General features: G+C 41.8%; 1 pseudogene; it reads left to right on the top strand.

Annotated features, from left to right (window-relative positions):
• The window catches only part of LOC107399641 (vacuolar protein sorting-associated protein 8 homolog), a 43,729-nt pseudogene that overhangs the window by 17,531 nt on the left and 10,692 nt on the right, over positions 1-15,506 (top strand).

The following is a 15,506-nucleotide window of genomic DNA, read 5'->3' as shown; positions in this document are numbered from 1 at the left end:
TTCAGTGCCTGAGGAGGCCAAAACACAGTATCACATCCTTTGGGGCTGGACTTACTGTGAGTTGCCTGTCCTGTGGGTGCTTGGAATTAAAACCTGGTCCTTTGGAAGAGCAGCCAGTGCTCTTAACTGTTGAGCCATCTCTTCAGCCCTTCAATCAGCTTTCTTAGACAGCCCAGACCCACCTGTCTAGGGACCATACCACCAACAATGGACTGGATTCTCCAGTCATCAATCAAGAAAATGCCCCACAGACAAGCCCACAGATCAGTCTGATCTAGGCAGTTCTTTAGTTGAGATTTCCTCTTCCCAGGGGACTCCAGTTTGTGTTAAATTGACAACAAAAACTAAGCAGTTCAAGCAGAGTGATGAGCGAATCCCAGAAAAGAGAGTTTCAAAGTGAAAGTGTAGCCAAAAGGGTCAAGGGAGTTCAAGGAGATGACAGGTGTGGATCCTAGAAAATGGATAATTAACAAGGGTTAAGATATTAGTCTTGCCACAACTCATGTTGGTTTCCACAGATACTCCTTGTTTATAAACTCACCCTGCACCAAAGGTGAAGCTAGGATTCTAACTAAAGGCATGAGAGTCTATAGCTTGGGGAGACTGTACTCTTCTGCCCATCCCAGCTCCCATGGCCAGAATCCAGAATTTCCTAAAGCATCCACTGTTTACAAATGAACTGTTAAAAATTTACCCAAATTCTGATTACAGTATGGGATCATTCTAACTTTGCTAATTGGTAATGTGACCACTAAATTAAGGCACAAAGCAATGTCTCTTGTAGTACACTGTGGAAGGTCATGACAGTATTGAGCCTTGTGTATACCAGTAGCTCACTAAGTTTACCATTAGAAAAAAAACCCTTTTCTTTTCTGTTGACTGCAGGAACTTGTGTCCCTGAAGCCCTGTAAAGCTGCTGAGCTGGTTGCTACTCACTTTTCTGGACAGATTGAAATAGTCATTGGACAGCTTTAGGTAAGGACTGTGAGCAGTCTTTGTCTGAGGGCTTCTGATTATAGTTATTGCCTAGATTCATAGTTGCCAGTTAATAGTAATTTTATGATGTGCTATGTGTGGTGTGTATGTGGTGTGTAATATGTGTGTTTTGTGTGCTGTGTATGCATTGTGGGTGTGGGAGTAGCTGTGTATTAATCTTTCGGTATTGAAATAAAGGAGTGCATTTTTTGATAACAAATACTGATATTAAAGAAGCATCTTTGAAGCTCTAAACTACACTAGTCTAGAAATCATAACCAGTAGAAGATCCTCCCATTTTCTTTAGCCGTAGGACCCACAACCCTATTATATTGATGGTTCATTTTACTTATGCACTTTGGCATCTTCAAGCTGAACCAGTAGTGAGTTTCTCAAGGAGTAGCTTCTCTAGATGTGGCTGCATCCATGGAGAATGCTGAGGAGCTCTGTATTGCATGAGAACCTGCTCTTGTTCAGTGTTTACTAACACAGTGCCAGTATTGAGTTAGCTTATTACCATGATGATAAAGAGAGAGCTAGGCAGTAGGACAGCATGGTGGGGCATGAAGTACCACCCACAGTCCTCCGATGTAGCAGCAGTGGTCCGGAATAACTGCAGAAAGGCAAAATGAAAGCTTGAGCAAGCTGGGAGTGATGGGAGACAAAGGTGGGATTCATTCATTTCAGCCCCACTCTGGAGCACTCAGTGGTAGACTTCCAGGAGCATAGATGCACTCATGTGACTGTAGTGTAATTATGTGGAACTGTGCTACAAATACACCCAAGGGACCATGGAATGAGAGAAAGGATGGGGAGGGGCGAGGAAACAGCTCCCAGAGCTGCCAGTACTAGGACAGGATTCTGATTTACAGAATTGGGAAAGGCTTTCTTGATAAGAAGGGCTCTGGTGTGGAAAGATGGAAAGGCACAATGCAGCTCTTGTTTTCAGAGGCTGGGCTAGTCTATAGGAAACATGAGGTAGAAGGCGTGGTGGGGGAAACAGCTTCAGTGCAGTGAGAAGCAGTGTTTTAGAAGGAGTGAATTATGATGATAGAGCCCAGAAAATATAATGGGGCTTGCGCTGATTGTAATTTTAAGAAATTTATATTTCTCTTGTGTTGGAGGACTACCAGTGGTCTAAGCAAAGGCTGGTATCATTAGATCTACTTTATAGAAAATTAACTGTGGCAAGAGCACACATGGAGCAATTAGCACCTGAAAGACAGTGGGCCAGGCAGAAAGGTGGTAACTAGGACAAAGTCAGTGGCAGTGAAAGATATGGATTCCAGATGCATTTGTGCACTTAGAAAGGAGCTCAATATAATGGGAAATTTTTCAATTGTTCCAAGGTTATCCCATAATAGGTCTACTACCTAGCTCAGAGATCTACCCATTAATTCAATCAGTGCTGATGCTGTGGCCAGAAACTTCAAATGCAGAGGAGGACATACAAAAGTTGTGGGAATGAGGGAAACATGGGTGTGATTTCTGCTCACAAGGATGAAGACGAACCAAATGGCAGTTACAGAATAGTTGGGCTACAGTGATGCTGGAGTCAATGAAAGGACTCACAGCAAGGGTGTGGTGGTAATAACTGGGCTGGAATGGTGCTGGAGCCCAGGGGAGGACCCATGGCTGGGCTGTGGCAGTAATAACTGGACTGGAATGATGCTGGAGCCCAGGGAAGGGCACATGGCCAGGCTGTGGTGGTAATAACTGAGCTGGAATGATACTGGAGCCCAGGGAAGGGCACATGGCCAGGCTGTGGGGGCGGCAAATCTTCTGTTCACGCCACTCAAGCCCAGAGCTTCTCTCCTCCTTAAAAAGCACATCTGCTAAGTCTTGCTTGTTCTGGTGCTTTTGGACTGTCTTTAAAAATGTAAAATTAACAATGACAAGATCTCACCCAATCCCCACCCATAGGAAGACACAGAGAGGACTGTTGAGTGAATATCATTCAGCAGTCAAATAAATAAAAGCTGGGTAAAAGAAAAAGGCAACTGTTTGATTGTGGTTTGTTTGCTGAGTCCTACGCAGTTCTTTTTTTAAAAACCTGTATTTTACTGCCAAGTTCTAAGGATCATATAAACCCCACACAGATATTATGTAGTTCCTTTACTTTTAATGCAATTTGCTTCTGAAGAATAGTCCCTAGGACTCTAGAAGTGAAAAATTAGCCAGAATATTAAGTTATAACCAGGAAGAAGTCATGTAAAATAAAATAAAGCATTATAGAGAAGACAGGATATGAAGACTGATGGAGACTAGTGACTATATATGAGTCAGTCTTTTTAAAAACTAGTGTGTATTTCTATCCTTACATATACACATGAATAAATGTGTGTGTGTGTGTGTGTGTGTGTGTGTGTGTGTGTGTGTGTGTGTCTTTCCAGTGCGAGATCAAACCTTAGGTCTTGTGCATGCTAGACATAGATTCTATCATATTTAAAATTATATTCTTTTCACTTTGGATGCATGTTACAGAAGAAATTTGAATACATAGAAAAAAATTAAAAACTTATTTTTGCTTAGGCTTCAGAACTGTGAAACTATATTTATGTGATATAAGAAGTTTAATCTCATTTAATTATCTCTACTCTACAACAAAGGCAGGGGATGTACAGCTGGGGTTTGGAGGTGATGATAGTAGCCACAGAATAGTTTCGTTTTGTTTTCACATAAGGAAAATGAACACTGAGTCACATAGATAGCTAATGAATATTAGAAATAGAACACAGATTTTCTGGTGTACTAATGGCTAACTCTGAAGTTGTGGTTGATTTGTTACAGAGATGATGAGTGGGTTTTGGAAGTCATTGTTAATTTGGACCTTAAATATTCCCCCAAGTCTCCCCACCATTAATTGTCTCACAGCAGGCCCTGTGAGAGGCAGAGGGCAGGCGAGCCAGTTTGAAACTATCTCTACAGCCCACGTCCACTGTCAAAAGCAAGGTCTGAGCACTGGCCACTTGAGTCCCTTGTGTTGGGACAAACTTGCTTGTGAAGGGTCTTCATTTGAGGTAGTGGAGTGTGTGTGCTTCTACACTCAAGTGACAGTGACTGGAGCCTGTGAGAGCCTGTAACACTGAGGTAGGCACAAGGCTCCATGGCAGCAGTGTCTGCACATTGAAGGGGCTGTCTAAAGCGTCTCACAGTTTTGGAAATTCAGTATTTAATTGTACTTTTTAATTTTCTATTCAGAACCAGGTTTTCAAATTTTTGAGGAGTCTTCTTGACCCAAGGTATGTTAATAAACTTTGACTTTCATAATACACACATGGAAAGTTGGAAAGAAAGAAACTGGAGTTAAGACACTGGCCCTTGGCATTCAAACAGTAAATGAGGTCTTTATTTTTAATATAAGAAGGAGTGATTATAACACAGAAATCTGAAAGCAGATGTGAGATAGTACTTTCCTTGCCATTTGAATGTAAGCATATATGATGAGTTTTCACTGGTGGAAATAAATAGTGAAGCCCTACATGTAGACTGTCCATTCGGGAAAGATCCTTTCCATCCTAGATTTTCGCCTAGTCCTTATTCTGTGGTGTATATGGGGGTAAACATCTAGTTCCCAGCCCATCCGTCAATTTATTTACTCTCACTTGATATGTTTAGTTTATATTAACTTCCTGGTAGTTTAGGAAGGGCAGTTCAAATGTAATTTTCAGTTACTGCTTAAAAAATAACCAAAACACAATGAGACAAACCTCAGGAGTTTGGAATTAGCGATAGATATGTGAGTAAATCAGGTCAACATGTAAAATCCTGAAGTTAGATTGTGACTGGGTGGAATGTGCTGGGAGTTGAGCATAATGACAGGTTCCTCTGAACAGCTGCCTTTAGTTGTTGTGTGCTGGACTGCATTACGTACTGGAGTACAAAAAGTATTGTGCCCCATGACTTTCTGCCTCCCCTCTCGTTATCCTCTGGTCCTGGGACAGTTTTGCTGCTACACTCTTCTCACCCCTACATACATGATTTATGCAGCTGTCTTAATCCAGCACCCAGGAATAAGAGAAAAACATGCAATATTTGTCTTTGAGACTTCATTTGCTTAATATGATGCTCTCCAGTTGCATCCATTTTCCTGAAAATGACATGATGTGACTTGTTCTTTGTGCTAAAAAAAAATAGTAGTGTGTATATAAACCAGCTTCCTTGTCCATTCCTCTGTGGATTGACACCTGGATTGGTTCTGTCACAGAGCTGTTGTGAATACGCTACAATAAACGTTAGTGTGAAGTGTCTCTAATGTGTTGACTTGGAGCTAGGTCACATGGTGTCTGAGATAGAGTTCTACTGCTCTGATGCCAAAAAGCAAGTCGGAGAGAAATGGGTATATTTGGCTTACACTTCCATATTGCTGTTCATCACTGAAGGAAGTCAGGACAGGAACTCAAGCAGGGCAGGAACTTGGAGGCAGGAGCTGATGCAGAGGCCATGGAGCAGTGATGCTTACTGGCCTGCACAGCCTACTTTCTTAAAGAACCCAGAACCACCTGCACAAGGATAATACCACTCACATTGAGCTCCCCCCCCCCCATCAGCTAATTAAGAAAATGCCCTACAGGCTTACCTATAGCCTGACCTTATGGAGGCATTTTCTCAGTTGAGGCTCTTTCCTCTCAGATGGTTTTAGTTTGCATCAGGGTGACATAAAACTTTCCAGCACACATTAAGGGTATTTTTAGTGCTTATGTGGCAGGATTAGTTTCTACTCCCCTAGTAGTGTGTAAGGCTTCTCTTATATCTTCATCCTTATCAGCATTGGCTGTTTCTTGCCGTCCCAATGATTGCCCTTCTAACCAGGACAAAGCAGAAGCTCAATTTAACTTTTATTTACATTTCTGTTTCCATATATTTATTGGCTATTTTTTTCATTTTGAAATCTTTGTACATTCTACATATGGCTCATCTGTCAGATGTATAGCTAGCAGAGATCTCCCTTTCTATAGGCTGTCTCCTTACTCAATTTGCTGTTTGTTTTGCTGTGCAAAAGGTTTTTTAATTTCAGGAAGTCTGTTTATCTGTTTTGGTGCTGTTTCCAAGTGACTGGAGTCCAATTCAGAAAGGGCTAGCTTACACTGACATCTCAAGTGTTTTTTCCTCCTCTTTCCATTGCCGCCCTTAGTCAGCTTTGGCACTAAGGTCCTTTGGAGTTGGTTTTTATACAGGGTGAATGAAAAGGATCTAGTTTCATTCTTCTACATCCAGATTTCCAGCATCATTTGTTGATAGGTGTCTTTGCTGCAATGTGTATTTTTGATGCATTTATCAAAGATTAGGGGCTGTGGCTGTGTGGGTTTATATGTAGACCCTCCCCCATTCTGTGCATTTTTCTGTTTACAGCAGCACCATGATGTATTTGCTACAGTGCTAATACAGTGTGATACTGGACATGGTGAGAGCACCCTCATAGTTCTTTTCTCTCCAGAGTTTGTCTTCTTGATTATAGCCTTTCTTACTTGTATAAGGTGGGATCTCAAAGTAGTTTTAATCTGCATTTCTCCAGTGGTTAAGAATGTTGAAGACTTTTTAGAATGCTTGTTACCTAATTATAGTTCTTTTGAGAACCATTTAGTTCATTGGCCCACTTACTGATTGGCAGTTTGCTTTTTTTATTTTTTGCAGTTTTAAAAGTATACATTCCAAGTACTAATCCTGTCTGATATATAGCTGGGAAAGGTTTTCTCCTGTCTCTAGGCTGCTTTTTCACTCCACTGATGGTTTCTTTTGCTTTTTGATGTCATGTGGAAAATTCTTGGCTGTGCTGTGTATCAAGATGTTTTCTCTATATTTTCTTGCTTCGGTGCCATTGTTTTGGGTTTAAAATTAAGTTCTTTGATACGCTTTGAACTGGTTTTATTAGGGTGAGAGATAAGGATCAGTTTCCGTTTTCTGCAGGGGAGATTCATTTTAGCCAGCACCATTTGGTAAATGGGAAGGCTTTTCTCCAGTGTATGTTTCTTGACACCTTTGTCAAAAATGAAGTGTGCATACCTGTGCAGGTTTGTTTCTGGATCCCTCGTGTGTTCTGTTGGTCCACATGTCTGTTTTCCTTCCAGTGCCTGTGTGTGACACTATAGTTCTGCATCATAGTTAGAAGTCCAATACTGTGGGATCTTAACAATGCTCCTTCTGCTTAGGATTGCTTTGGGTATCCACAGTCTTTTGTGTTTCCATATGAATTTTAGGGTTTCTTTTGGTTCCAGAGGTGAGTGGAATTTTGATGGAATTACATTGAATCTGTCGTGCTTTTTCCAATATAGTAATTTTTATAACATTAGTTCTATCACACCCAAAAGGTGGAAGGTATATTATTAATCAATCTTTTCTCTTTTGGTTAGCTTGACTAAAAGTTTGTTGATTTTTGTCTGTCTTTGTGCCAGACCCCACTTTTGTCAGGCCCCACTTTTACCATGAGGGTACTCTTGAGCAGGGAGAAGTGGGAAATATCAGATAGAAAGAGATACCTGGATGATGAGAGGAAAGACAGAAAACATAGGATAGCCTCTGGAGGGCTTGAGTCAAAGCCCACCAGCCCAGAACTTTATTCAAAAGGGCTTTTTATAACAATGCCAAGGGTCAAGGCAAAAAGACCTCCCTCTTGCTAGATACAGCCAAAAGTAGACCCTTCCAAACACCTGGTACCCAAGCCCATGGCCCAATCATCCTCTTATGCAGTCCTGCTGGGTACAGCCACTAGGAAACCTCTGTGGGCTCCAACATGTCTTTTAAAAAAAAACAACAACATTTGGGCGGTGGTGGCTCATGCCTTTGATCCCAGCACTCGGGAGGCAGAGGCAGGTTGCTCTCTGTGAATTTGAGCCCAGCCTGGTCTATAAAGCGAGTTCCAGGAAAGACACAAAGCTACACAGAGAAACCCTGTCTCAAAAAAGGGGGTAAAAAAACAACGACCAACTCTGTTTCATTGATTCTTTGTCCTTTTATCCCCACTTACATTTCATAGGGCCTTAAGGTACATCATTAAGTTATTTGAGATCTCTCTTGTTATGAACTTCCTTGTGAGTAATACATTCTTTTAAAAATATTCTTTAATGATTTCATATATGCATACAATGTGTTTTTGTCATATCTATTCTGTCTAAATCCTTCCAGACATTCTCTACCATGTACCCCTTCCTACCTCACATTCCCTCCTGTTTTTCTTTTTCATTTTTCTTTTGTAAATGCTGAGTCCCAATTAATACTGCCTCCATGTGCATGGATGCCAGGCCAGCCATCCACTGGAACATGGACAACACATCAGGTTCCATACCTTTGGAGAGAACTGATTCTCCTTCCACCATCAGCCATCAGCTCCTCAGCTGGGAGTGGGGCCTCATAAGCCTGTCCCCATCCATGTTGAAATGTTGATTGGCTAGATCATGTGCAAATTTCACTCAGTCAGTCAGAGCTGCCCTGAGATCCTGAGTACAGCAGTCCTATCATGTCTGGAAGACAGTCTTTGCCTCCGTCTTTCCCTGACCTCTCTGGCTTTGCGATCCTTATTCTCTTCTCTGAGAGTTTTCCTGAGCTGTTGGGTGTGGTGTATTTGGCAGCCATTCATTCTCTGCTGTTTGATCAGTTGTGAGCCTCTGTATTCACCACCGTCCAAACCAAAAAAGCTCCTCTGCTGAGGGTCAAGAGCTGCCCTCGTCTATGGGCACAAACTTAAGTATTTAGAAGGCAGTTTGATGCTATGTCCATTAGCAAAATAGTTTCTCCTGTAGGGCCTATGAAGTCAGCTACAGGCAGCTGGCCAGTCATGAGCTCCCTTTGGTGCAATAGGGATTAAATCCACTCTAAAAGCAGATGATTACCCTGTAACCACTACTGTACCTATAAGCATTATTTTACCATGATGGTCAGTCATTATTGTAGCTCCAAAAATTCAGTTCTGGGTAAGACCATTTATGCCTTCTCTTCCCAGTGGTCTGCATAGCACCTTGTGGTACTGTGAAAACTAGCCAGCAGGGAAGCTTCCAGGTCAGTACCAGCTTGATTTCTCACTGTGAGCCAGTGTGTGCTAGCAGTCTTCAGAAGACTGATAGGGTTTTCTGGATATTTTTCCAAGTGCCTCTCGACCTCAAATGTGAGAAGCCAACAGTCTGGCCTGGTTTCATTCGTGTAGGTTTGGAGGCAGTTCCCCTCTGCTGTTTGCAGGTTCTCTGGGATAAACTGGAAATTTAATTCAGAGAAAGGACATGGAAAAAAGGACATCACAGCATGGAGGCCAGTGACAGTAGTGTGGTTACTCACATGCTAAATGCCATATAGAAAAATACATACACCGTTCAAAGTAAGGAAGGAGAGAATGAGAAATGCAGACAGTTTTTAGGGAGATACTAAGTTATTGGGGAATTCAGTGGGGTTCAAGAATGTATAATGATCTCAGTCACATTCTGGTCTTTAGAGTGGATGGTAGTTTATTATAGAGCCAAGTGGGACAGCAGTGTGTGACAAGCATCTGTCTAGTCTGTTGACGACTGCAACGTCTCTTCCTCTGAGGAGTTCAGCTAATGAGGACTTGGGATGGACCTAAAGGAATTGTTTCCTCCTTAGTAGACCTCAGGAAAGGGTGCACTAGCCATGGTGGGTATCAGCACTTCAGAGGATCTGCCTTTGGCGGGTGTTCTCAGAGGCCCACCATGGTGCCTGCTGACTAACCTACAGATTTACTAGAATCGGTTGGCACTAGGAAATCTGATGTACCAAACTAGGGAAATGCAGAAATGCCAGGAACAAAAGCGCTTCACAGATAGGCAGATCAGCCCCTCCCTTCAGCTCTCTGGAAGAGAAGTCTACAATGTTTTTGCCTTTGTTTCTTCCTTTTCTGTTTTTAAGAAAACAATTTAAAAACTTCCAGGCCTCCCATTTCTCCATGCAAACACCTATCTATACAAGAATTCTGGAGGGCAGGGAAAATAAAACATTTTGAGAGATGAGGGTTGCTTGCTTTTTTGTATGTATCACAATAGAATAGCCTTTGTCCCAAGTTAATTGGATCCATATATATATATATATATATATATATATATATATATATATATATATAATCTTATGCATATTTGACTTAACACTATTTTGAGCTGTTTTTAATTTATGTATTCTATAAACAGCACTTTTTTTGGTTTTTCAAGACAGAGTTTTTCTGTGTAGCCCTTGCTGTCTGTCTTGAAATTCACTCTGTAGAATAGGCTGGCCTCAAACTCACAGAGATCCTCCTGCCTCTGCCTCTGGAATGCTGGGATTAAAAGTGTGCACCACCACACCCAGCTGTATACAGTATTTTTAAAAGAATTCATTATCTAGCCGAATTTTTAGGTCTTTTCTTCTTTACTCAAATCCTTTAAGTTATCTTTATTATATAATAACTTTGTCTAGACTTAAATGACCCACAGAGATACTAGTGTAACATGGTGTCTGTTCCTAGAAAGATTCAATAGTTTGAGGGATTAACCCTCCACAAACAGGTACTTTTCTGCATAGAGGCATCCACTTGGGAGAGACAGGATCTGCATTCTCTTCCATTTCTCTCCTCTGCCAACTGCTCCTCAGGGCCTGCTGACCACCAGTCCCTGCAGGATCCTGGCAGACTGGCATGTGTACAGAGGGCACACTTGATGGATGCCACAAAAGGACACTGGTGGCCTTTGTGAGAACATGAGCTATGTAGAATCTAGAGAATGTGCAAGTGAGTTTAAATTCAAAGCTCTTCCCCAGTGTGATTTTCCTTTGAATGTTGATTTGACTTTTGTTAAAAATATCTTGGAGGGCTCTGAAGTATATAATAGGGCTTTTCCTGAGGGAAAACTCACACATTAAATGGCATGCTGTATTTTTAAGTCTTCAAACAAGAAAAAGCAAAAACTGAACATTAGTAACTTTGCCAAGAAGCAAAATATAGATTTATGGATATGGTTTTGGGTTGTCACTAGATCTGTCAGTATTTCTGTGGACATCTTTGAAGGGACATATTAAGATACCAAGTCTAAATGTTGAAATGGGGGCATCTCAAAATTAAAGATTAGAACATGATAGATGCTCTTGAACTTTTCCATATAAAAATACAACCCTCTTGAGTGAGTTCCCAGTGGGAAATACGTTTGTCAGCGTGGTCAGCCTTGTCAGCCTTGTCTCCCCTTGGCTAGTATATTGCCCGAAGTCCATATTCAACATTTTAAATTGTAGTATCATCTCCTTGCCTCTCTCTCCTCATTCTCCCCACCATATGTGTAACCTACACACATTTATTTCTTCATTCAGTATTTACAGGGATATTGCTGTGGTTACTATTTTTCTAGCTCAGACCTTTCCCTTCACTTTATTTCTTAGCAAATGGCTTTATCAACTCATTAAATCATTTAGTAATTTTAGCTGAAGTCTGCTGAGCTTGATAATTGGCATGGGATATCAGCTGGAGAGGACAACAGAGCCCTGCCATCGAAGAACCCCCTTTCTACTGGAAGGCCCAGGCTGATGTGCAGGCAGTTATCATGGGCTTCGGTCAGATCTTCAGAGATGATCTAGTTTCACTTTCTGACTCACTGCCATCCCATCTTCTTAATTATACTGCCCAGAATCAGACAGTCCTTAGAATCTACAAAGCCAGCCATGATGGTATCTATGTGTAGTGTGGGCTACTTTGGGGGCCAGGGCCAGAGGCTCACTTGAGCCCACAAATTTGAGACCAGCCTGGGCAACCTGGTAAGAGACCATATCAAAATAAGCAGTTGAAATCTACAAACTCCCCTCTCCCATGTCCCTTAAGTATGAGATGCTTATGTACACACCCTCATTCCCTCATCACACCTGTTTCCACCTCAGTGAGCAAAGCATGCACTTGTCACCCTCCTTTCTTATACTTCTTTTTGTTCCCATTATCCACAGCAAAATCCAGCTTTTGTTGAGCAGACTTGGCCCATCTGTCCAGCTTCACAGGCTTCCTTCCTCCTGTTCCTGCTGTCTCTTTACCTCTGAGCAGTACTGGGCAGCTCAGAGGGTACACCACCATATGCATCCCTCCCTTTGTGTGTCTGTGTCCTCCTCCTTCCACACTGCTGTCTTGTGCACAACTCACCTTTGTGTAGGGCAAGGCTATAAAGCAATACAGATGCTTTGATTTGATTCTGTTTTAGAGACTATTTAAGGAATGATTGATAGAATGGTAACCATCTTAGCATCGTAATAGAAAAAGCTGTTCTAAGAAGGAAATAGGGAAGATAGCCAGTTAAACACTTGTGAGTCTAATTGAATCCAAATCAGCAAGTGTGACAACATGAATGAAGAATAGAGGCTGAGAAGGCCTTTTTTTTAGGAAGACTGACATGCTCACCTGCTTTGATGGCCCAGGACTAGCTGTGGGATTTCTAACATGGAATGCGTATTGTTGTTGTTTGCTTTTGTTTTACTCTAGCCAAAATGCTTTTGGTTGTTTTTGCTCTTTTGGGGGACCACCACTCAGCTCCCAAATAAATCACACATGGAGTCTCATTCTTACTTTTAGATGACTAACCTTAGCTTGGCTTGTTTCTAGCCAGTTTTTCTTAAATTTTAAATTATCCCATCTATCTTTGGCCTTGGGGCCTTCATCTTTCTCTATACCTCTATACCTTTTCTGTCCTTCTTACTCCTTGTCTGGATGTTTGGCTGGCTGGTTGGGTAGCTGGCCCCTGCAGTCCTCCCCCTCCTTTGGCTACTTCTTCTGCCTTCCAGATTTCTCCTTCCTTTTATTCTCTCTGTCTGCTAACCCTGCCTGCCCTTTCTCCTGCCTTGCTATTGGCCATCCAGCTCTTTATTAGCCTATCAGGTGTTTTAAACAGACACAACCACAGATTCACAGAGTTAAACAAATACAACATAAACTAAAGTAAAGCTAAAACTTCAGCCTTAAGGACTTGTGAAGCAAGTTAATCTGAGAGAAAGCTATGGAAAAAAACAAGTTTACAGTTGTGTGTAAAAGTTTACATTGAGTGAAACAGCTGAGTTCTCAATCCAAGTATAAAAAGTACTCATTGGTTTGCCACCACATCTAAGGATTGGTGAGGGGGTACAAAGAGTTTTCAAGCAGACAGATTTGGTTGGCCTAGTGACCCCAACTTGTTAAAGCAAGTACTGAAGGAGGTTGTGAAACCTTTTCACAAAGCCATGGAACAATCTAGGCTGGCCTGCTCACATACAGTTTTAGAGTGCAGAGAGGGAGTAGACCAGCCTTTTCCATGCCAGTCCTATCATGGAGAATGATTCCCAACAAGTAAGTTTGTTAAGCATATAGCAAGGAAGAGTAAAAGAATATCATCAAATTGGCACTTAAATCATCCTGTAGAAATCAGCTAAAAGCTTGTACTAAATCATTCAGGCAAGTCAGACCAGGAACTCAAGGCAGGAACCTAGAGGCAGGAATTGAAGCAATGGCCATGAGGCTTGCTGCTTACCAACTTGGCATCATGGCTTTCTCAGCTTGCTATTAAAAATTATTATAAAATTTAATTTCTTAATGTTTTTAATTGAAAGAGAATTTCATTATTTCTCTATCCCTTTTCTCCCTTGAACCACTCTCTTGCTGGTCCCTTACTCTCAAGTTGATAGCCTCTTTTTCTCTGATTATACTTGTTACATACATAAATGTATAAATATGTTTGTATGCAAAGGGACCTGCTGAGTCCATTTTTGTTGTTTGTGTGTATGTGGTTTCAGGGCTGACCAGTCTGCATTGGACAACCAATGAGGGGCTCATCTCTGGAGAGGCTAATTCTCCTCCTCCCAGCAGTCAGTAGATGCCTGTCATTCTTTGCCGCGGGGTGGAACCTTGCATTCAGTTCCCCTTCCATATTTACATGTCCTTTGTGCCACTGTTTCACTCTTCATGTAACTGTTTCTAGGAGAACTGTTTCACAAGACACTTCCTGGTAGTTTGGCTTTTATACTCTTTCTGCCCCCTTTCCCACAATGTTCTTTGAGTCACTGATGCAGAAACTGTAATGTAGATGTATGTAGATGGGGCTGGATTCCCTGCCATCTTTGGTCTCTGCAGTGTGACCAGTTGTGGTTCTCTGTGATGGTCTCCATTTGCTGTAAAAGAATAGCGTCTTTGACGAGGGGTAGAAGCTACAGTCACCTGTGTCTAAGGATGAGATGAAGAATGAGTAGGAGTCAGGCTGTTCTGGCAGAGTATCAGCTTGCTTTCTTATAATGGTCCTGTACCACCAGCCAGGATGACACTGCCCACATGGGATGAGCCCACCCACATTAATCATTATTCAAGAAAGTGCCCCATAGGCCTTTCCACAGGCCAGTCTGATGGGGCCTTGTCTCAGCTAACTTCCCAAAGGACCATAACCTGTGTTGAGTTATAAAAAAAACTAGCCAGCACAGTGGAGTCATTGGAGCTGGAAGGGAAGTATACTAGAGTCAGTAGCTCAGACTGAGGGCGATTTGTTAAGTATAGCAACTCATAGTTCTCATTGTTTAAGCTGAACTGGATCTTACTTCTTTTAGGACAAAGTTTAACTTTTGCTAATTGTTCCATATGAACAATGACCTATTCTATGCTTCTGCTATTATATATGGCATAGTTCAGCTGAGTACTCCAAACGCAATAGGCATTTTGAGTCATATTTTTATCCCGTAAAAGGTGGTCTAGTTTTAGCACAATGTGCCCCTTGCCTTTGACTGTAGATGTGCTCTCTTGCCTTTTGCTTTCAGCGAGGGCATTCATGTCAATCAGGAACTGCTGCAGATACCGCCTTGTGTTACAGAGCGGTTCATCGAGCTGCTGTGTCAGTTCAGTCCAGACCAAGTCATAGAGACGCTGCAAGTCCTCAAGTGCTACTGTCTGGAGGAAACCATTCAGGTAAGGCCTGCCACACACACAAGACAAATGTGACTTTCCCAGCAGCCTCCCCTTTCCAGGTGTGTGCAGGGACCCAGGTGTGCAATTCCTTGCAGAAACTGGGAAGTAGTAAGTGCTGGCACCCATGTTGGAGTTGTCACTGCTACAGTCAACTGCTTTTAAACAGCACTTGGCCCTCCCTGCAATGATTCAGGTTTTATGTAGATTCTAACTAGCAAATTAAGCCTGAAAAGTGGAACTTGGCAAGGTCCTGTCTGCAGACAATGTGAAGGTTAAATAGTCCTGGTATACCATGAAGTGCAGCAGGCTTAATAACAGTCCAGTTGCTTCAGCGTACTTCTTGCCTTGATTTCTTCCTTGTTTTCTTCTGCTTCTGAGTGAATGAGTGAAAGAGACAGACCTAGACAGTGACTGTGTTTGTGTATGCAGGTGTGCATTATGAGGCTAGTATACTTCCCTTTAAAATTTAGATATAACATTATGTCTTCTTTCCTTTGGCTGCTAACAAACAGTAACCTGTGCTTTCTGCATCCACTTTCTGCTGCCTCCATACTTTAAAATATTGAATTATGAAATATTTCATGAACTGAGAGATGTGCACAGTATCAACTCCTTATGTACCCACCAAGTAAATTTCAGTTCCAACTTCTCCTTACTTATATTACAGATAAAG

The sequence above is a fragment of the Peromyscus maniculatus genome, chromosome 23 (genome assembly GCF_049852395.1).
Source record: "Peromyscus maniculatus bairdii isolate BWxNUB_F1_BW_parent chromosome 23, HU_Pman_BW_mat_3.1, whole genome shotgun sequence".
Taxonomy (NCBI): Eukaryota; Metazoa; Chordata; class Mammalia; order Rodentia; family Cricetidae; genus Peromyscus; species Peromyscus maniculatus.
The sequence above is the reverse complement of the archived record's forward strand: the minus strand, read 5'-3'. Positions and strand labels throughout refer to the sequence as shown.